Here is a 21,669-nt window from a genome sequence, read left to right as displayed (position 1 = left end):
ATCTTTGTTATTTTAGCACTTCAGAGGAGCGTGTATTCTCAGCTGCACCACAGCAAATCCAGTAGTTGTCAGTCCACTTACACCCGGGGGCCGAACACAAAATCCTGTTTCGCTGCTTCAGACGGTGAAGCTGCCTAGTCGTCTTTTTTTTTTATTGAAAAGCAGTAGCATTAATAACAGAAACAATCTTTTTGGTACAACATTAAAAACATGGAAATTGTGACTCTGAATACTGTTGTTTCTGACTCGCTGTCAGCCAGACTTAAAACATGCTGTCAGTTTATGATGCCCAAAATTCATCGGTGTTAAATATTTCACTGTGAAAATGATTAGTGATCAAAAAGTCTGAATAGTAACTGAAGCCATGGAGCATTGCAGTTGTTTATAACAGATCACCTGTTGATTTTTTAAACTTATGTTTTTGAAGTTTACATTTATTAATGTACCTTCATTAGTTAAGACTGTAGCTTTTAAAAGGCAAAAAAGAATCTCTTCATGGTGATCACAACCTAAGGTAGAATAAAAGATTGGCAATAGCACAATCGATTCGAGAGATGCTGGTTTTGACCTAAGGGGTGCTGCTCGTCGTCCAGTGAAATTAGTGATAAATGCTTAGGCTTCAGATTAAGAATGCACCAAAAAAATCACTCTGACAGTGATCTCTGTTGGTTAGTCCCTGGAGTTCAGAGACAAAAGGTTTGAAGGTTGGTAGGTTCTTTTTGTTAAGTTTTTGCCAATTAAGTTTTGTTGCCTTTCTTAGTTATTTTGACAGCAGTGAAATAAAGGTAGGCAACATTAATGTCTTGAAAGACTAAAGGTTCAAGAACCCAGACTCTTCTAATAGAGCTTTTAGTAGCTGCTGAGTGGTCTGTCATTACAGGAGTAAGTGGTGAGGAAGAAAATTAGACTTTAATGCATGGACAGTGAATGTAAGTTAATTCTGGCAGACAAAACCAGCAATGAATGAGAACGTTGAGATAAACTTTATTATACCTAAATATGCTAAATTACTCGAAGCCAGAAAGAAGCAAGTAAAGAAACCAACTAATTATGGTTTGATGATATTTACTTGGGCTTTTAGACTTATTGTGGAAAATATTGATGTGAAATAAATTGGAACTGTTTTGAATCGTTTTCTTTATAAATAAGATTTGATCTTTGGAAAAATTAGAGTGGATATGCAAGCACACATACGAGGACAGGGACAGAATCTGGCATTTTATGGTGCTGAAGTATCATACTAAATGACTACTTAATTAAAAAACTGTTTAATTAAAACAGGTTATAACTGAAGTGGCCAGGAAAACGGTGTCAGTTTGTTTAAACTTCTGGGCTGTTCAGAACGCTAGAGAGAAACATAAATGGGAAGTACTGGGATTGCTAAGCCTATAGGTCCCAAGACTGGTATCGGCTATTATGCTCTGACTATGGATGTAGATGTGTCACATACCTTCTTTGAAACTAATGAAGCCTTGCTGTATGAGTACCATTACATTTAATAAAAAAAATGCAAACTTTAACAACTTGTTAATGCTGTTGTCATCAGAACTAGGGCTGGTGATAGCTAGGTAATCCAGTAAAACAAAGCTTTCCACAAAAAAAGAAAACACCAGTGTATAGAATTGTTCTATTCAAAGTAGCAAAGATCTGTGCCAAATTCAAATGAATCGTCGTGTTGTAGGAATTATTGTTATCCAGCAGCCGTGTCCGTGACGGGGGAAACAGAGATGCAGTTTTCTTGGAACTTCCTGCTAGTCTGCTAAAAACCTTCAGCTTCACCTGTAAGATCCTAATTGTTGTGAAAGATAGAAATGCAATATAGAATCACTGATAATTCTGGAAAACAATTGTTTAATTTGAACTGAATCCAGAATCAAATAAAACACCCAGTGAAACAAAATGCAATAATGTAGGAATTCTAAACTCTCTTTCTTAACCAGATCTAATTATATCAGGCAAATTTTATAGGAAATTTAAAAAAAAGTCTGTGCTTCCCAATTTTGTTCTTTGAATTTTAATGCAGGATTTTTTCTTCAGTGATTATTGAATGACTTTTACTGTTACTTTCAAAGCTATGTATCCATCCAGGAACAATAAAATTTTGTCTAAATGCTTTTGCTAATGCTTCAGTTATGGAATTTCAAAGCTTGTTCTAAATATTACTTGTATATTTATAAAAAAATACTTATGTGACTATTAAAAAGTGAAACTAAAGCATCAAATAGTACAACTTCCACTCTAATATCTCTCTTCACACTTTTGTTCCTTCCACGGTCTGTCTATTAATTCAATTACATCTGTCTCCTTCACATAAATATTTCCTTCTTTGTATGTGTTCCTATGTTGTCATATTCTTAGGCGAAGGATGATGAATTTTTAAAAAAATAATTTGTAAAGGCATGAAGCGTTACTTATGCAGACTTGGAAAAATCATTCAAAGTGTTGGTAACATAACAAGTGAACTTGGAATTTTCACCACTTAGAAATTTACTGCAACAAAATTGGCACCTCAAAATTCCAGTTTTCTTTAAAAATAAATTCAGTAGGTTAAATTAGTCGGGAAAATGGAATGTTAAAATGTATTCCTCAAAATGGAACTACTTGAGTTAGTGTAAGGCAGCAGAGGAATATGTCGTTTGCTTGAAATGGTTTCTAAATATTAAAAGCTTCTTAAAAGAACAGCCTAAATAGGTAATTCCTTAATCTTTAGAGCTTCTTTTGCTTATTGGTCAGCAATTCTCTTATGGAGAGAATAGTTGAGAAACCCCACTTTCCTTTAAACCTGCTACTTTCCACCCACAGCTGAAAAAATGTTATCTTTCTGGACTAGAATAAGCTTTCTCATAGCCTGTAAGTGCTGTTGCTCCCTTTGCTTGCTGGGGCAGCCTAAAAAATGCATGTGATACTACTTTTATGAAGCAAGAGGGGGAAGGAGAATATAAAGAATTCAAACTCTAGACAGGTGGTTTAGAGCATCAGTTTTCTACTCAGCTCTCCTGCTTCTGGCTGTGTGAAATGGATCAAATCAGTTTGTTCTCCTGGCCTAGGGTTTCATCCACTGTCCTTTTTTCTGTGTGTTTTGACTGTAAAAAAAATCTTCTAAGTGCTTTTATCTCCATGACTATGCAGCACTGAACAGTCTTCTTGTGTAACACCAAGCACAAGAAGGATTTGCTGTTCTCAGCTGTGTGGATGTTGAACCTGAGCTAACAATCCTCATGGAGACATACATCAATATGGTTACACAGCTCTATCTCTATGGCTGTCACTGGCACTGCCAGCTCCCAGCCAGTAAGGCAGATGCATTACTGAGACGTTGCAGAGTTAGAGAAGTGAAGAAAAAGTATTGGCAAATAGTGGAGTGGGGAAAAGAGGGGGGCAAATATGTTCTTACAAAAAGGTTGAAGACTGTTGATACAGGATGCATTGTGTAGCGTGTTTAAGGTGGTTATTTCTCAAAATTAAAAAATAATTTATTGAATGTTTAGTCCTGGGTTTCTGTTTTGTGAAGAAGAAATTAAATATGTCCTGTTTTTTACTGAAAATGTGGAATAAGCTAGATATGCTTGTCATTGAACAGATCTGTGTTTGTTCTTGGCCATTATAGGTTTAATGTCAAGAGATAAAATATCCAGTTATGATGAAAACACAACACATGATGTAAAGAACCAAGTATTTTCTTAATCATGTTACATGCATAGCAAAATGTCACTGGAATGTTGTGAATGGTACTGATCCCACTGAGATACAGGGAGGTAGCAAGGAGAAGTTGAAAGATATTTTAAGTATTTGCTGGGTTTTCTAAGGAGATGTATCAAGAACAACAAGGCTCATAGAACATCTAGGTTTTGCTGGGCTTTCATTCCGCTGGAATTTTGTTATAGCAGGCTTCAACTGACTTAAAAAATTTAATTGCCTGCATTTTCGGTTATCTGCTAATCCAGAGAGGCTGGATAGCTTTGATGTAGCTACAGCATGTGGAAATACCAGACATAGTCAAGTACATCTGATACATTCAGTTGTCAGGATCCTTATTTCAGCTGTTACACAGTCACCTTTATCTTCATGCACTGGGCATGAGAAGGAGCTTGGTAGAAAGAAGGTGTAAGTTGCCTTTTTTTCCTAAATGGTTAGCCTCTATTATGTTTTGTGGAGTTGTACATTACATTTACTGTCTGTACAAAAGACACTTCAAGTTGGTTTAAAAAACAAAATGATTTCTTCTCTCCTTAGGTATTCTGCTACACAAAATATATACCCATTTCATTCAGGTAATTAGCCTTTGCAGGTAAAATATAGTAGATAACTAGACTCTTGAGGTGAGATATGCTTTTCTCTTTTACTGTTTTTGTACTTTGAGGCTTTGTTTCTTTGTAGGCTGTTCTGTTTATTCCATCTTTCCTGAATGAAATAAACTCTCTAACTGCACTGTGCAAATTTAGTACAACATGAAATTCAAGGAACAGAGATAAAACGAAGTCAACTCGTGGCCATAGTAGTCACTATTTAGCCATAATTTGCAAAATAGAACCTAAATATTAATCCACGGAAACAAACGGGCCTGCTTTATATAAAAGCCATCATAGTGAGACTAGTCGGGGACTGCAACACTTGCCCATGGGAGAAGCTGAGGAAACTGGGATTGTTCAGCCTGGAGAATAGACAATTTGGGGGGAACAAAGCAGTAGCCACCTGGCATCTATGAGGAGGGGACTGAGAAGATGGAGCCAGGCTCTTCATGATTTGAGGAGGAGAGACAACAGATAAGAACTGAAACAAGAGGGGTTCAGGATGCTGTCTACGCAGCTTCAGTCATTTTTTTGATGCCCTAATCCTTTCCTTTGGATAGTTGCACTTGCTCTCTCTCTGGTTCTCGCTCTCTCTCCTCCCCTCTCCCCCTCCGTGTATTGTTTTAGGCTAATGGATTGTAAATTTGTTTTTTTTCATGCCCTTACATGACACTGAACTTGCAGCATTCTGTTCTTACCAGAAGCCTGTGAAGACATGAATAGGTAAAATATAGGTAGGTATGTTATAGACGTTTATGATGCACGTTATTTATAAAACTTCTGTTGTATAATAGCATCTTTTGGGCAAAATTAACCTGTGTATGCATTTTGTATGCGCACAAACACTTGTATTATGCTATTTCTGTAATAAAGTAATTCACATCACAGGTCAGTTTCCCTCAGTTTTAGCATTGTCTCATATGTTAAGATTAGAAAATAATACAAAGACTGAGAGAAAAATAACTAGTTTTGCAAAGTAAATAGGTTTTAGTTACTTGATTGAATGTGACTCCTGTTTATTGGTGTGCAATTAGCATGGTGATATAACCACTGTGAAAACAGATTTATATTACCTTTGAAAAAGTGAGGGAATTGAATTTTCAAATTTCTTATTTTTCCTTGATTTTTAAAAATCATAATGTACAATAATTTACTTGCCTTTTCATATTAGGGAAAATATTTTAAAATTAATCTCCATAAGAAAACTATATTTTAATTACAATTTAATTCATTATTTTAAAAATTATTTAATTCATTAAATTTAAATGTAATTCAAGCATTTAAAATTAACTTATTCCTGTTATATTACAAAGAAATTTAAGTGACTGTTATTCTGCAGCAGTGGATATAACTAATAACCACAGTATTTCAGGTCTAGTGTGTTTTGTTGTTGTTGTAAAGTCAGGTGGATCTCTTTTTAATCAGCTGCTAAAAAGAAAATTTTTGAAAGGCATGTTGACTCTTGATTGATTTGTTAGTACACGTGATGAATTTAATGGATACTTCTGGCATAAATTCAGCTCCTTACTGAGATGCTTACCTTGGAGAGGTTCCAGGTGTGCTAATGAAAGAAGTTATGAATGAAGACAGGAACAGCTAATGTTGTATTTGGTGTGGAATCCAGAATACAGAAATTAAATGAAATATAACACTATAATTAATAAGCATGCTAGAACTGAAAGTATGACAGTATTTTAACATCAACTTCTAGATGGTTTTAGACTAGGACTCTTTATTTAGGACACCAAAGTTTTTCCAACACAACTGGCAACTTCACCCAGGCTTGAGGGGATGTGTTTCTGTATGGCCTCTTCTCCCAATGCTTCACTCCTGCAGTGTCTCACTAAAAGTATACATAGGCCGAAGGGGAAAATTATGCAGCTCTATTGACTTCCATAGATGTTTGTCTATTTATGCTAGCCCACTGCTGTCCTTATTTGTGGAAAACTGGCTGGTGTACGAGAACTGCATACTAGGAACAGCATCATGAAAGGCAATGGAAATCATATGCAATGGAAAAGAAATCATATGCAATGAAAAAGAAATCATTTGCAATGAAAAGCCCCATAAGCTTTGTATAAAATTTTTGATTAAGAAGAGTCTCTTTGAATCAAATTTGGCCCAGCTGTTGCCATCTATCAGCTTTTCAATGCCCTTTACAAAATACGTTGTTGATCTTGGTCCAGTACCTCTAGGGATGTGCTGCTATAGGATGTGCCACACATAGCAGATTATCAGTGTCACTGAAGAAGCCAAAGGCTGTTGAGTATGGGGCTGAACACTCAACTGATGTACTGAAAACAAAATAGTCTTATGCTTCAGTCTGCAAGATTTAAGTAGGAAGACACTGCCTACTGTTTACTGGCAAGTGTGCTTTTATACTGCATATGAAAGGACAGCAGAAAAATTATAACTTTCTCGTAGAGTCTCTGTGTAATCTGTTTGCTTGCTGTGGTCTGACATACAGGTAAAAGTCACCTTGGTTAGAACTTTTCTTGCTTATGACTGTGGCTTTGTTGAACAGAATTAGATGTAGAAATAACCCCCTTGTGCTGATGTATTCTTAAGTTTTTATTTCAGTATCATGATATCTTCATAGAGGAGAGGGAATAAACTGCCCAGGGATGAAAACTTCCATGTGTGTCTATCCTAACACTGGAACTATGCAGATGTAGAGGTGGTGGCCTAAGTTCCTAAAAACTGAAAAACAAAAAAAGACTTGATTTCTCAAAACAGCAAGGGAGTTTTTAGAGTAAGAAAACTCATTAATAACTCTCAAAAATGTATTTAAAGGTTGTGAAAAAACTCTTAACAAGCCAGAAAGCCATAGACTATCTTAAAATATGGTGAAGTTTTAATTCTTTTCATGTATTTTAAACTGACTCACCATATGAAGGCTTGCTAAGGTTTGAAATAGCACTGTCAAAGGCATTAGATAACTAGGTGAAACATCTGGAGCCATAGGTTGTTCTTTTTAATATCTTTATCAATGATCTGGACAAGGGGATCGAGTGCACCCTCAGTAAGTTCACAGACGACACCAAGTTAGGCAGGTAGTGTTGATCTGCTTGGGGTAGAAAGACTCTGCAGAGGGATCTGGACAGGCTGGATTGATGAAATTGCTATACCGAAGATGAAGTTTAGTTCTTATGCTCAGCCTCGAGAGTGACTCTTAATCATAGAAGATACTGACTTCTCTTTAGATTATAAGTCTAAACCATAAATAAATAATAACTTTTTATTAAATCATTTTGGGATACTTTATTATGAAAATGTGAGCTTTTGAACTCTGTTCCTATGATAAAGATGCAAAAATCCAAACATCAGAAGAGAAATGAAAGCAGAGTTAAGAATGAAGGTTCCGCCTTTGAATAAAAAGTGAAAACTGAGTCATTGTTATTCCAAAAACTAATGGGAAATAATTTAAGTTGCTGAAAGAAGCTGTACTGATCTTAACTTATAATTAATTTTTGAGATTGATAAGTCAGTAGGTAAACTCTATGAAACAAAAGCCTGAATACATAAATGGAAATAGATATTGTATGTTTCAGGTAGTTTTGTGAATGCTGTAGTTATAATATTTATTCAGAGTTAGTCTTCATCTAGTGTGAAATTTTCAGACTTAATACTCCTTTGCATTGAAAGAATGAACTGCTATCATTCAGTAAAATTTATTGGAAACTCTGTTTCGTTCATGATATTGCACTGTACTTTTTCTGCTTTTTGAATGCACCAAAGCTGCTTTGTTGTGCTGGCTTGAAGTTTACACTTGAGTGAAAATAGGCTTTCTAAGAGGTTTGCACTGATCAGAATTGATCAATTTTTTATCAGGCAACCAAAATAAGTAACATCACACTTCAGGAGGATGCACAGAGCACAAAACCAGGGCATAGGAATTAATATTTTAGTATTCTGCACTTAAGCCATTACATGCTCTTTTGCTGATGACAATGGAAACAACTTAGAAAAGGAGTGAAAAAAGAGGAGCCATCTCTCTCTTCCATTAGTTGTCAAGAAAAACTTGAATTGACTAAGAAAGGCTGTGATCTGCTAGCTTGTTTTTCCACCTCACACCTCACCTGTCAGCTGGTTTTCTCATGCGCTCATTTTATCTTGTTCTTATCTAAGAATTATAAACTCTTGTAATTTTCTCTTTGACCCAGGTTGTGTATGTGTAATTGTTCTTTAAAAGAAATAGAGTGCAGAGGACATGGGAAATCAAAATTTAATTCTTTCCTCTGACACAGATTTTGGGCAGTCATTTAAGTGCCCAGTTTGATTACCATTCATTATTTAATGACCATTAATATGCACTTAAGACTCTATTGAAATAAATGACTGTTATTAATATAATTGCTGCCTTTCCTGTTCCTCGTACAAACCTATTGACCATTATGTATGCAATCCTTCCTCTTTCATATTCCAACATTCATTTGATTTTTTTTCTGTCTTGCATATTCCTTTTTGATTTCCAAGATGTCTTCTGCCATTTTCAAAAACATGGTTGCTTCAGTTTCAGGGCTCTGTCTGAACTGGTACATCAACTTCCCCTAAGTATGTATACAAAGGATATGTGTCTGTGTATATTTATCTCCTTAAACATAAGGAAAAAAATTCTTAGCAGATGAAAACCGTCTATTTATTTTTTTTACTGTGGAAACTTAAGAGGTAGGATAATCCTGAAATGTAGCTGTTTTACCTCTCATGTCTTATTGCAAATTTTTCAATTGCCTCAACTGTATAAGCATTTTATTTTAGCTTTCTAACCATTTTGTTTATCTTGGTCTACAGTTGAAATAGAACTTAAAGACACAATTCTCATGCTCTGTTGTCTATCAAATTATTCCAGATATAATTAGTCCATTAGTATGAGAATGAATCACTTTCCCTCAGTGAAACAAGCCACTTCTTGTTTCTGCACTGTGTTGAGCAGCACAAGTTAGCAGAGCAAAGCACGAGAATGTAAGCTACAGCACTCTGTATAATGGAGTATGTACAAATGTACAAAAAAGGGCTAACAACGAAACATCTCCTACAGAATGGCAACTTTGTGAGTGTCTGTGTGTTGGTGAGGGAAAGTAGCATTGCCTTCAGCTCTTAATACAGCTTCTTAAATTTGTTCCTTTTTTTCCCCAACCTTGTTCCTCTGTTAAAGTTTATGATTAAGAGAAATTAAGTTACTTTCAATATTTTAATTACTGGTTTTCTTCAAAAACAGTCCCTAGCATATGTTCTGTACTTACAGAACAAGTTTTTTAAGTTTAGACAATAGCGTAACTCTGACTTCAGTGTTATTAAGTGATCATTTAAAATGCTATTAAAAAACCACTAACTCAGAAAGATGATCCTGAATTCACTTTTCACTTAGATCAGAAAGTTTTGGAGGTGAGCAAGCTTATAAAATATCCAGAACCTTGTGCTACCTGTTTTCTTATCCAGTTCCTATTTCCTGCACCTGGAAATGTGCTATACCATCACCCTGGAAAAGCCTTGAGAGCCTGCACGTTACTCCTCTGGTACAATAGAATAACATCTTGCTGGGTGCTGACCCCTTCATTCAAGGGGCAGGGTATTCCCAGCTATTCATTTTTTGTGCGCTTCAACATAAATGTGTATGTCTGAGAGGTTATACACACAGGATTTTTCTATTTTTGCTTGTTTCTGGGTATAGTGATCTTCATCATAGGTGATGGAAATTTATTTTTCCTTTAATTTGGTAGAATTTTAAAATTAAATGGGACTTTTTCTTTCTGTTACACCACAAATATATATATGTGTGTGTATTTATGGTCTGCTTTCCTGTCTTTTTTTTTTTTTCTTTCCACACAATAGTGTAATAGTCATTGGATTTCTGATCAAATAGTGACCTCATCAGTAGCATTAGAACCTTATGCCAGTACAACCAGGATCCTTTGACTTGCACTGACATACATCTAAAGAGGACTACTCATATCAATGTTGCAACTATTGGCAGTTACTGACACTGTAATGCTTTCTATTTCTTGCTTCAGGAATGATTTTCAGAAAAGAAAAATAGCATGCTTTTATGAAGACAGACTGACACTTATTCCTGTTCAGATAAAAGGAAACAACTTCTCCATTCATTCTTGGTATTCTCTTTTGCATAACCTAGAGGCCATAATTAGATGAACTCCAGTTTATTAAGAAAATGGACACGATCCATTTGAAACAATAACAAGTCAGATTTTCATCCGGCATGAGTTATCGTTGCCTTATTGGAAACAGTGAGGACAATATGGGTCTGGCCCAATAAGAAACAGGTGCGTCTGGCCCAGTAATTTTTTCTGTTTTATTCTCCCTTCTCATCAGGAAAATAACTTTATTTCAAAAAGCCCCTTTGCAGGAATTTCTGATTATCAGAAAATTATTTTATTTTATGGTATCATATTTACTATGTAAATGACAAGAATAATAAGGCACACACTGTGACTTTGGTGAATCCTTGTTTCAGAGAGAAGAGTAGGAAATGTTTGTGTTTTTTTTGTTAATGTATCTGATTGTTTGAAAGAGGGGACAGCTGCAAAACTCAGTTCTGTGGCCGATTTAACTAATATGTTTGTTGGCTTCCAAAGTGAAGTAATTGCTTCATTAGTAAATAAAGCAGCTTCAGTGTTTTAGAACACTAATGAGTAAAAACAATAATAAAATACGTCATTGTTCACTTTTGGTCTGTCTAAAGTGTGTGACACAGAATAGTGCTGTTTGGGGAAAATGGACCCTCTTGAGAGATAAAAGCAACTAAAAATTTAATCTGAAGCAGAAATCCCAACCACCTTCCCTGCCTCCTCAGTTTTGCTGGAATAGCACTATATCTTCTATTTTATGATTGTGGCCATGTTATTGCAGCAAATAAATGACTGTTAGATCATTTATCAAAAGTGTAGTGGCTTTAAAATTATACATACAGAATTAAATATTAAAGAGCTGTTTGAACCCACTGCTCTGTCAATGATGACTCAAGGCCTGGATCTAGTTGTCATTTCTTCTAGTGAAATGCAGACAGCAGTTCATTGGCTTTTTTTCCAATCTCCTCTGTAAAAACGGTGTATTTCTAATGCATAACCTTCTTCCTGAGCTCAGCAAATATGGGGTTAACTTTCCTGATGGACCTTATTTTCCTAATTTCTAGCACTTGAAAAACTGAAAAATTGAATATCAAACAATATCCAATTATGTATAAAGCAAGATGAATCAACTGCTACAGCAAAACAGGCAATCTTTATCACTGATATGAGAATAGTATCTCCAGTGTGGCTGAGAATGAGCAAAAGTAGTAGTAAAGAGAAATAAACGTGGTTTTGGCCAGCTCTGTGTTATTTTCTTCTCTGTTAACATCATGACTAATTCTTATGAATGTGTAACAATCTGCTAAAACCAGCAGTAATATCCAAGAAAGTCCGCGTTGGGATTTGCATCAGAATGAGCGGCAACCACATGGCATGGAAATCTTGGACACTATTAATTCAAGTAGGTATCCTGGTTTTGAAGATCATTGCTCTCTGCGTACCAGCAGAGATAAGTGTTTACTTACTGTCATCTGCAGGCTACTCTGGGTGAGACAGTGACCCAGCTCACAGATCTTCCCAGAGGCACGATGAGTAGAAGTAGTTAGCTTGGACATCAGAGACCTCACAAAATACCTAGGCCAGCAAGTCAAAGAAGAAAGGGTAGATATCCTTCCCTGCTGCTAAAGATTTATCCTATATGTTGAGGAATGGCTTTGGGTATAAATTGAATGCTCCAATACAAAAGTACCTAAGGAACTGAGAACAAATATTTATTCCAAGTTAGGAAAATTGGGCAGGAAGTGGAGAAGAAAGAGTACATTTCCATGACAAGCATAATAAATGTGTCTTGTAATAAGCTCTTTTTAGGTACTAGCATTGTTTTGCCATGCAGACATTTCCACGGTATTTTGAAGGAGATGAGGTGCTGAAACAACTGCTTGTTTACAAAGCAAGCATTTTTCTGTGGTAGACCTGCTGAGCCAAACTAAGCAGTAGTTTATTGTGTGGGGTTACTCATGAATCAAGTAGTCCTTAATATATATCCTAGGATTATTCTGTGGTGGTTTGTGTAATGTTACAGAATCAGAATAAATAACTGTAGTTTTAAGGGCATCTTTATTACAGATTTAGAGAAATGCTGTGTTTTCGCAGTATGAGTGGAATACCAGTCTTGGTTCTTTCTACTGGATTCTTGGTGCTGACACCAAGTGTAATAGTTTTTGATTGCTTTTTTTGGTGGTGGTGGTCCTTCGACCAATCCTAAAGACACTGGTTTTGGAGCTCTTGAACTGAGCATCCCCTTTGTTCTTGGTGGTTACAAAAGAAAAACAGTATTTTACTAGAGACCAGTGATTTGTGAAAAAGGAGGCAGTCTAAGAGGCAGTCACAGCCAGTTTGCAGAGAGGGATGTAGTCATATCTTCATTGGAAGAGCATAGTAGAAAAATGCAACATCTCCTCCTCTGTTTAAAGTCTTAAAGGTGTTCTATGTTCCCATTTATGATGAAAAGTTTCCTGAATTCCTCATACCATACTCTTTTTATTTCATTGAACAATCCTGTGAACTTCGATGTGAATCTGTAATGTTCAGGGTGCTTCCTGTTCCTATCAGTGATTCAAAGAACTGATTTCTGTTAGCTATTGTATAATTTCTGACATAAAAGCAATGATTTGGTTTGTAATGTTCTTTATCTCCTTTAGTTTTTATAAGCATAAAATACTTCCCCAAACGTTATAAAAAGATTAAAATTCAATTTGAGTGCTGAATTGTGCATGGTTTTCAATTTGGCAATATTCTAAGAATTTTTTGTTTCCCAGCTTTTTAGTGTTAGGAGAAAATATCTATCTATCAAATGTATTTTTAATAGATATTTCCTTGTATTAGATGACACAGTTAACATCTAATCCATTCTACTAAGATGTCTAAATATTTAATTTTACAATTTATAGTGCTCAATCTTTTTGATAAATGGGATGTTTCCAGTTATGGCTAAGATTTGCAGGGAGCAAGCATATAAACAGAATTACTTCCAGAGGGGAGAAAAATCAGTTTAGTTAATTATTTTCCTTAAATGTACATGGTAATATTTATCAAGCTGCCAAAATATTAAAATAACAATCAACAGAGTAAAGCCTGAAAAGCATTAATCAAAGTTCAGTATGATTAAGCATTCTTAGTTTAAATAAGAAGTAGGATGTGAATATCCTTAATATATTCAATGCTGCTAGAAGTAAATGAATAATGTATAAAAATAATGAAAGCCTTAAAGCAGAGTAGAAGCTTTAAACATCCAGAGTTTTGCTCTAACAGTTTTTTCTTTTAGTGTCTGAGTTGAAACTACAGATATCTCATATCTCAACTTTGTTGTAGTCTGATCTCTCTATTTTTGTATATCGATGTATGTATAAAAGAAATGTTCAGAACAGATTGGAATCAGTTTACTGGAATTAAGAAATATCAAAGCTCGAGATGCTTATTTCTTCATTTTTATACTTGGATCTTTGTAATTCCCTACTCAGAGACCTTACAAGGGTTTGGCTAGGTGAGGTTGGTTACTGCTTGAAATGTACTGAAGAAAAGAATCATTAAACATAGGCGGGACTGTTTTTATGCATGTCTATGGTTTAGGATTTTCTTTTTTTTAAAAAAAAAGTGACATATTCACACAGCCAACAAACTTTGTACCTTTGTATGATCTTATCTTGACCTTCTCAGGCATACAGAGAATTAAATGAGTTCCACTTACTTGAACTTGACTCTAATTGCTCTCAGCATTAGCTCTTCACAAACCTATTTGCTTAAAACATTTGCCGAAATTATTAGTGTTTAAATCACAGAATCAATCAGGTTGGAAGAGACCTCTGGGATCATCGAGTCCGACCATTGCCCTGACACCACCATGTCAACTAGACCATGGCACTAAGTGCCATGTCCAGTCTTTTTTTTTAAACACATCCAGAGATGGTGACTCCACCACCTCCCTGGGCAGCCCCTTCCAATGTCTCATGACCCTTTCTGAGAAGAAATTCTTCCTAACGTCCAAACTGAACCTCCCCTGCCGAAGCCTGAGGCTGTGTCCTCTTGTCCTATCGCTAGCTGCCCGGGAGAAGAGGCCGACTCCCACCCCGCTACAACCTCCCTTCAGGTAGTTGTAGACTGCCTGTGTCTATTCATTGTTGTTATAAATTTGACATAGCAAATTTTATTGGCTTTATTGGTTCATAATTATAGCTTTACTTGTTGAATATGCAAAGCGATGCAGATGGATTTACAAATAAACACATTCATCCTCATGAAATGAAGTATTTAGCTCTTTAGGATATTTCTAAACATTCACATAAATAGTTTCATTAAGTAATCAATATCATTGAGTATTTTTACATAAAGCATATGGATATGTGAAAAAGTAATAAGCATTATATTGTGACCATTTTGTCAGTACTTCAGAGTATTAAGTGCCTCTTGGTACAAAATAAAGGTGTTTAGCTGTGCATCTATTTGAGAAATATTAGCTGTAATATTAATACGCTCCAGATGTGTTTTAGTAATGCAAAAATAAATTTTTGGTTATGGCATTTAGTTGGAAACCTGCAGGTTTTGACCTACTATTGATGAATTTATATCATACCTAATAAAAATAGTTTTAGTCAAGGAGCCTTTCTATACCCATACCAAAATCATTTTTCCCTTTCATATTAAAAATGCAGTTTTGCTTTTGTAATTGTCTTGTTGTGTAAATGTCTAAAACACTTGAATTAAAATAAATTTTAGGGTTGTAGTTCAATCAAAAATACACTGATTTCAAAGGATCACATAGCTGATCACAAATGGATGGATTAAGAAAATAATCAGTTACATTTATCTGTAAAAATGGTACTTTGTTATTGGAAAATAAAATCCAATTGCTTCACACTTTTATACAGTCCTATCAGAGTATATGTTTCAACAACTACATAAATTAGGAACTGCTTAGCTGTTTGAGTTATGGGCAAACAGAAATGCATAAAATTCCTCTATTAAATTTGTCTCTGAAATGAAGTTATGGGAGTGGGGAAGTAATGAAGTCAAAAACAGGTGAGAGGATTGCCACTGCTGTAGGGTGTTATTCTTATTGATGAACACATCTTCACACAAATAGTTCTTTAAGTGTAATGAATTGTTCACAGAATAAAATGAAAAAGAAATTAAATGAAAAAAACATTTAAATACTGGAACCTTCTCTCAGTTTTGCATCCAGTTTCTCAGACACCACACAGCATAAAATGTAAAGCAGTAAGAAAAGACTGTTTGGATATTTCAGCATCTAATTGGTTGTCCTTAAGAGAGATACCACTCTTCTGTTTTAAGAGGTTTTCAAATGAGCTAAAAAGACATTTTTACATCATTTACTTTATACAATATCTGTTTATAAAATGTCATGCCTGTCTCCATCTGTACTGTTTTTCTTTGGTGTGATTTTTAGAGAATCACTTCCTATAACTGTATAATCTATTTCTGATATAACTGTGTTTTGTTTTGTTTGCTGTGTTTGTTCTGTTGTGTCATTCTGCAAGATGAGCTGTTTATCTGTCTTTCTGAAGAGGCAATGTTTTGAAGGCAAACTGCCTGGAATATTTTATTCCAATTGACATGGCTTTTTTTCCTATTTACATTTCTGTCTTTTTCTTTGCAATTTAAATGTTAAAATGTCTTTTCTTAACCAGCATAATAGTCAGTAACACAGTACATACCTTGAACATTAAATCTTGTCTAGGTTTTCCAAAAGTAAATCTTGTAGATACAGGCATCTTACAATTAATTTCCTTATATTAGAACTATGGCTGTTGCATTCTCTGTGTTCTATCTGCAAGGGGAAAACCCAGGTATACCCCAAGTTCCTTTCTGTTGACTGAGACGGTTTTCTCTGGGAGTTTTGGGTCATTCTCAAGTACAATCAGTTATATCTATGACGACTTTGAAGATGAGAAAACTCTTGAACTTATCAGTATTCAGAGAGAGACTTCTGGCAGTACAAAGCATTGGTGTGGCATGCTCTTAGTGCCCTGTGTACCTGAGCACATCATCTTCACTGGGCCGATTTTTGAAGTGTCAGAATCTTTAAATGTCTTTATTTTCAGGCCTTTCAGTTGTGGCAGCAGCTTGGTGTCCTTTTGGAAAGGTGTTGTATTTGCTGCCGGTCCACTGGGTTTCTGTATGTTGTTCAGGATGTGAGTGTGTTTTCTGAGGGTAGACTAATAGTTCTTTACCAAAGGTGGCACCAGGTTATAGCATTGCCTGTAAGCACTTCAGGTTGACAAGGCAATTAATGACTGAGATTTATTCTGCAAAGTGTGATTGCAAAAAAAGGACAGAAAACATCAGTGACGGGTTTTTGTTTCTTTTTGTACAATTAAAAATGATACTCCATGTAAATGCAAGAATTTCTGCCAACACTAGTGTCACAGAACTCAGCCTGACATTAGGGCGGTTATATGTCTACCTGAATTGCAGTTTACTCTTCTTTTTTTTCACATAATTTGATCAGGGACTGAAGTATAGACATCTCTTGCCCTGGTCCTCGAAGTGTCCATCATTTGATGACAAAATGGATTGCATTTGCCACTTGGTGCAATGAGAAAGCCATGTAAACCACTCCCTGGGGCAGAAACTTTCAGATTCAGACCAGAATTAGATTCAGATTCAGAATCCATTCAGGATACTATAGATATTTTCTGAACTTTTTATCGGCTGTAGCTAAATACCATGGTCTAAAGCTTTGTTAGCATGACTTTTATAGGTGTGCTTTATTCAACATATATTACCTCTTAACTGTAAGTGTCTAAAGTAATGTCTTATGAATAGACTTTAATACTGTTCTTTACATTTTACTTACTGTTCTTTTATGTTGTTTCATCCTTTAGATTTTCTTTTTTGGCTATCCTTTACAGTTTTTCTTAGGTCTTCCTGCAATTAATTGATACTAGTTGGGGAGTTGATTAGGTTTTCCTTATGATTATGCAACTGTCTAATCTTTCTGGCAGCTGCTAGCCAACCCAATTGCTTATAAATTATAATGCATTATAAACCCCTAGCTCAGAAACCTTTGCGTATTTTATACAGGGGAAAAAAACCCCAACAACATCATAATTTCTTCTGTATATAGTAATAGCAAGAGTAGTTTTCCCCTGAGGGCTCCCACATGATAGTGGTTCACTAAATGTTCATATCTGATTTAGTAAATTGTTGGATGATAGCAATCAGAATGCTGACTGGTTGAGTAATGAGATTCTGATGATTACTACCTCCCTGATGATAAGTGCTTCAAAACCATTAAGTGCTGTTAAGATTCATAACGTGAAGAATGTAGAGAGCCCTTAGTATTTAAAAATTGTAGTAATTGTTTTTTATAGATTTTTTTTTTTTATTCCAATAAATGAAGTTTCGTTTGCCTTCTAGTTTGTAAACTCCTGAGAATAAGGATTGTCTTTTTATTTGTGTTCTTCTTATCACTGATGAAGAAATAAATAATAGGATTTCTGTATGAGTACAGGAGGATCATAGCAAAATGCCTTGGAAAGCATTACAGCAGATGCACAAGCAACCCACACATCACAAAAGTATCACAGCAGTTGCATGTATACTCTCAGATTTTTGTTTCTCTTAATGACCTTTCTGCAGAGAGCGGGTACATTAATACAAGCTTTTCCATATAGACATATTTTACAATAATACCACAATTAAATATTCGATGGTATGCAGCCAGCCCTAGTGCTTGATTTAGCTGTTCCTTTTTCATCAAAGCTGTTTGATCACAGTTTAAAAAAATCTTTTTAAAGAATAAATGGCAGAGATACTGATTGTTAAATATTCTGTTTATCTATATTCATTGCATCATTAGAATGCCATATCGTAACAACTATTGAGAGCTAATTCCCTATAATCTATTTTTTAGGTTTGCAACTGAATTTTTTTACTACTTTCTTCTTTTCTGCTAAGTCACACATTTTAATATCATATCTCTTGAATGTCAGGATCCTCCTTGATTTGCTAGACAAGACTGTAAGAACAGAAACAAAGTAAGTGAGAGCCACCACTGGTAAAGAAAATGCTGGCATTATAGTTTTTTTTTAATTTTAACTTTTATCATTAAAATTATTTCATGCTATGAATTCAGTGGAATAGCTTAATGTGGTCTTATTAGGAACAGCTATTGTTTACAAGGACTGTCAGCTGGCTTTATGAACTCTTGAAGCCTGGCTGATGTGGCAGCAGATGAGTTCAGTGGAGTTTAATTTGGAAAAAAACCCAATTAAATTCCCTTTTATGAGATTATTACATTAATATAATAAGTATTTAGTTCATTTTAAATTCACAAATGAATAAAAAGAAAAGTGAGAAGATTGATGGGTTCCACCATATTCTTAGACTTTATGACTTTACATTAAGCTGGGTAGTGAGCACTGAATGTCAAAGTAACAGTACTTGAAATTAAAGCAGCAAAAAGGATGAAGTACTGTGCTTTAGAGAAATGAGGCATATCAGCCTTTCTTTATTAAGCAGAGAAGTTTTAGAGTCCCAGAAATAAGATACATCACTTATGTTTGTGGGTTATATGATGTTCAATTTTATGTTATTTTTTTTTAAGGCAGATGAAAATTAAATCAGTTATCGTATAACTACCCCATCTGTTCTGTTTTCAGACCACCATTAACTACCAGTTCTTTGCTTTCTTTCTGAAAAAAATATTGCATAAGTTCATACATGTACCATTTTCATGAGCTCAGGAGTCCACGATATGCCACGATACAGAGATTGAAGCTGAAGCCCAGCCCTCATATTGAATGCACTGTTAACGTATTGGGGTGCAGTCTGGGTCTAGACTGGAGAGAACCAACTGTCCGATAAATAAAGGGAGGGTCTATTTCACACTCATTTTTGACCCTAAAGGCAATAATGCCACAAGTGGCTCAAGCTACCTGGCTCTGCAAACTGAAGGCTGAAAATGAGTGCAGCTATCAATGGCCTCTACTCCATTCAGTTGCCTGATTTTGCAGGCTGGCCCTTCTGATTGATGGCCCAGGACCAGTCTGGTTTTCATGGCTTCATGAAAAAAATTAAAGTCAGATGTTCTGTTAGATAGTTTATGTTACACTTGTGTACCTATGTTGAGGGTGATGGTATTAAATTAAACATTGCAGTTCTCTGGTTGCTATCTTACTTGTGTGCCATGAAAAGAGATTGGAGTGCTAACAGCTTTTAGGGCTTCTACATTGTCAGCTTGTTGTTTAGGTGAGAGATTTCTGTGTGACCTTAGCAAAATATTGTTCTGTGCTGTGGAAGGAGAAAGATAAACACTTCCTTACTTCTTTTCCCATGGCTCTGATAAATCTCACAGTGGATAAAGCTCTGAATCTGGTAGTAGTCTGGTGATAGAGAGGTGAGCTAGACTTATTAACCTGGTGCTTTCGAGCCTGTAAGATGTTCCTCTACACAGTCTAACTTCTTTGGTAGAACTATTAGCTTGTGCTTCAGAGAAATGAAGAAGCAGAACACAGCATCTTTCATGTAGATGGCAATAACTCTGCCTGGATGCCCTATTCCTTCTTCTTGTTGAAACAGAATTATCTTCATGAAGTAAAGCTACTGAAAAAAAGTCCACCTGCTCACACGTTCAGTGTTCATTTAGCTAGGTTTACAAAATGGATAATCCCTTATTGGGAATTACCAGAAAATCAGGGGATGAAGGACAAACACCTGCAATATGATATTCAGGGATAAAAGTTTCCCATTTCTCACTTAAAGTCCATTGCAGCAGACTTGGAGATATTGGCTGGTTCAGCTCTATTTGAAGCATTAAAAGAGTTCTTCCCTCTCAGGAAAATCTTTCAGAAAGACTGTTGCTAGCAGTTCTCTGTATGGTTTGTGAGAGTAAGAGGCTTTATGCTTAAGTCTAACCTGTGTTTTTCCTGTCCTATTTTGCATTGAATACAGAGGATAGAGTTAAAAAATTAATAACAATAAAGAAAACTTGAGCCTAAAAGACTGAAAAGGAGCAGCCATATTTTTGGGAGAATCAGGCTACATAGTCCTTCTGGCTGAACAGTCATAACCTGTTGCTGACTGGAAATTCACCACTTTGGAGTGATTTCTTTTGTGTGTGTGAATCCACTGCTTGTTCGTAGGCAATGACTATATAAAAAAGTCATTGTTTGTAGAAATTGTGGGTAGGAGTATGGAGAGCATGCAGCATTCTTCAAGGATAGTAGAAGCTGCCTACACTGATGAACACTTTTAGGATTCAAGGGAGAAATAGCTGACCCCATTACCTCATCCCAGTCTACCTCTTCCTTTCCCTCAAACATGCATTGGAGAGACAGTAGGTCTTCACTTGCCCAGTTGCCAAAATACCAGATGTAGGACCCTCTGTTTTTTAGTGAGGCTTGCTTCAGTGATTTCTGCCGTGTTGGCTGCAAGGTCTCAAATAGCCCAGGTTATTTTCTTTGTCAATCTCCTTTTTATATTTTCTAACCTTTAAGGATACTGTCATCCTATTTCTAGTTAGCTTTATCACCATACTAATACTGTCAATTATCACCTGTCATAATTTTTCTAATGTAACATTTGGAGCTCACTAAACCATTAACAGAGAGATCGTGTGATATGTTTTCTTACAGGTTTTGACTTGGCCTATCAGCCTCTAATCTTCATGATAAATCATTTGCCTGCTGTTGTCATTACACTCCTTCCCATTTTCTTATGATTTCTAATACTAGACCTGCCAGAAAAGAATAAAGGCAAAGAAATTGTGCTTCTGGAATGAAAGATTGTAAATTATAGATGTAACAGAAAGATAAAACAGAAAATAAACTTAAATAGGAGGAAAAATCGAGCAGAAAATAGAAAGCTGCAGTACAATGGTGAAGTGAAAATTATAGAGGGAAAAGGTAAAACATTGATACTATTCGAAGTAGAGTTGTGAAAACCACTATGTTCCATTTTTACCTTGAGATAAAGTGAAGGATTTTTTTCTTTTGTTTTTTATTGAGATAGATCTCATTGAGTATTACAATACTGTGCTCTTGTTCAGGCTGACATATTTCCAAGAGGACATTAGTTGAAAGCAAAGAAGAATAACAGAAAATGTTGTAGAAACTCCAGCAGTGAGGTCATTTAAGAGGTCTTAATACTCTGACAAGTTTTTAGGCTGCTAGAATGTCTTCAGGTAGACCATGAATTAGGACTTACATTGAATCTAAATTCCCTTTTGTTTTTATGCAGTCACAGCTTTCACTAACAGAAGCTGGAGTTTTGTGAAGGAGCTTTAAACTACTGCTAGTACCAGCTTAGTCTTTCACAAAGAACAGATTTTTAGG

General features: G+C 35.5%; 1 protein-coding gene across 1 annotated transcript in view; it reads left to right on the top strand.

The window, feature by feature from the left end:
- The window catches only part of CLSTN2 (calsyntenin 2), a 210,966-nt gene that overhangs the window by 6,255 nt on the left and 183,042 nt on the right, over positions 1–21,669 (top strand). The window lies entirely within an intron of this gene.

The sequence above is a fragment of the Nyctibius grandis genome, chromosome 8, assembly GCF_013368605.1.
Source record: "Nyctibius grandis isolate bNycGra1 chromosome 8, bNycGra1.pri, whole genome shotgun sequence".
Classification (NCBI taxonomy): domain Eukaryota; kingdom Metazoa; phylum Chordata; class Aves; order Nyctibiiformes; family Nyctibiidae; genus Nyctibius; species Nyctibius grandis.
This window is presented reverse-complemented; position numbering and strand designations above follow the sequence as displayed.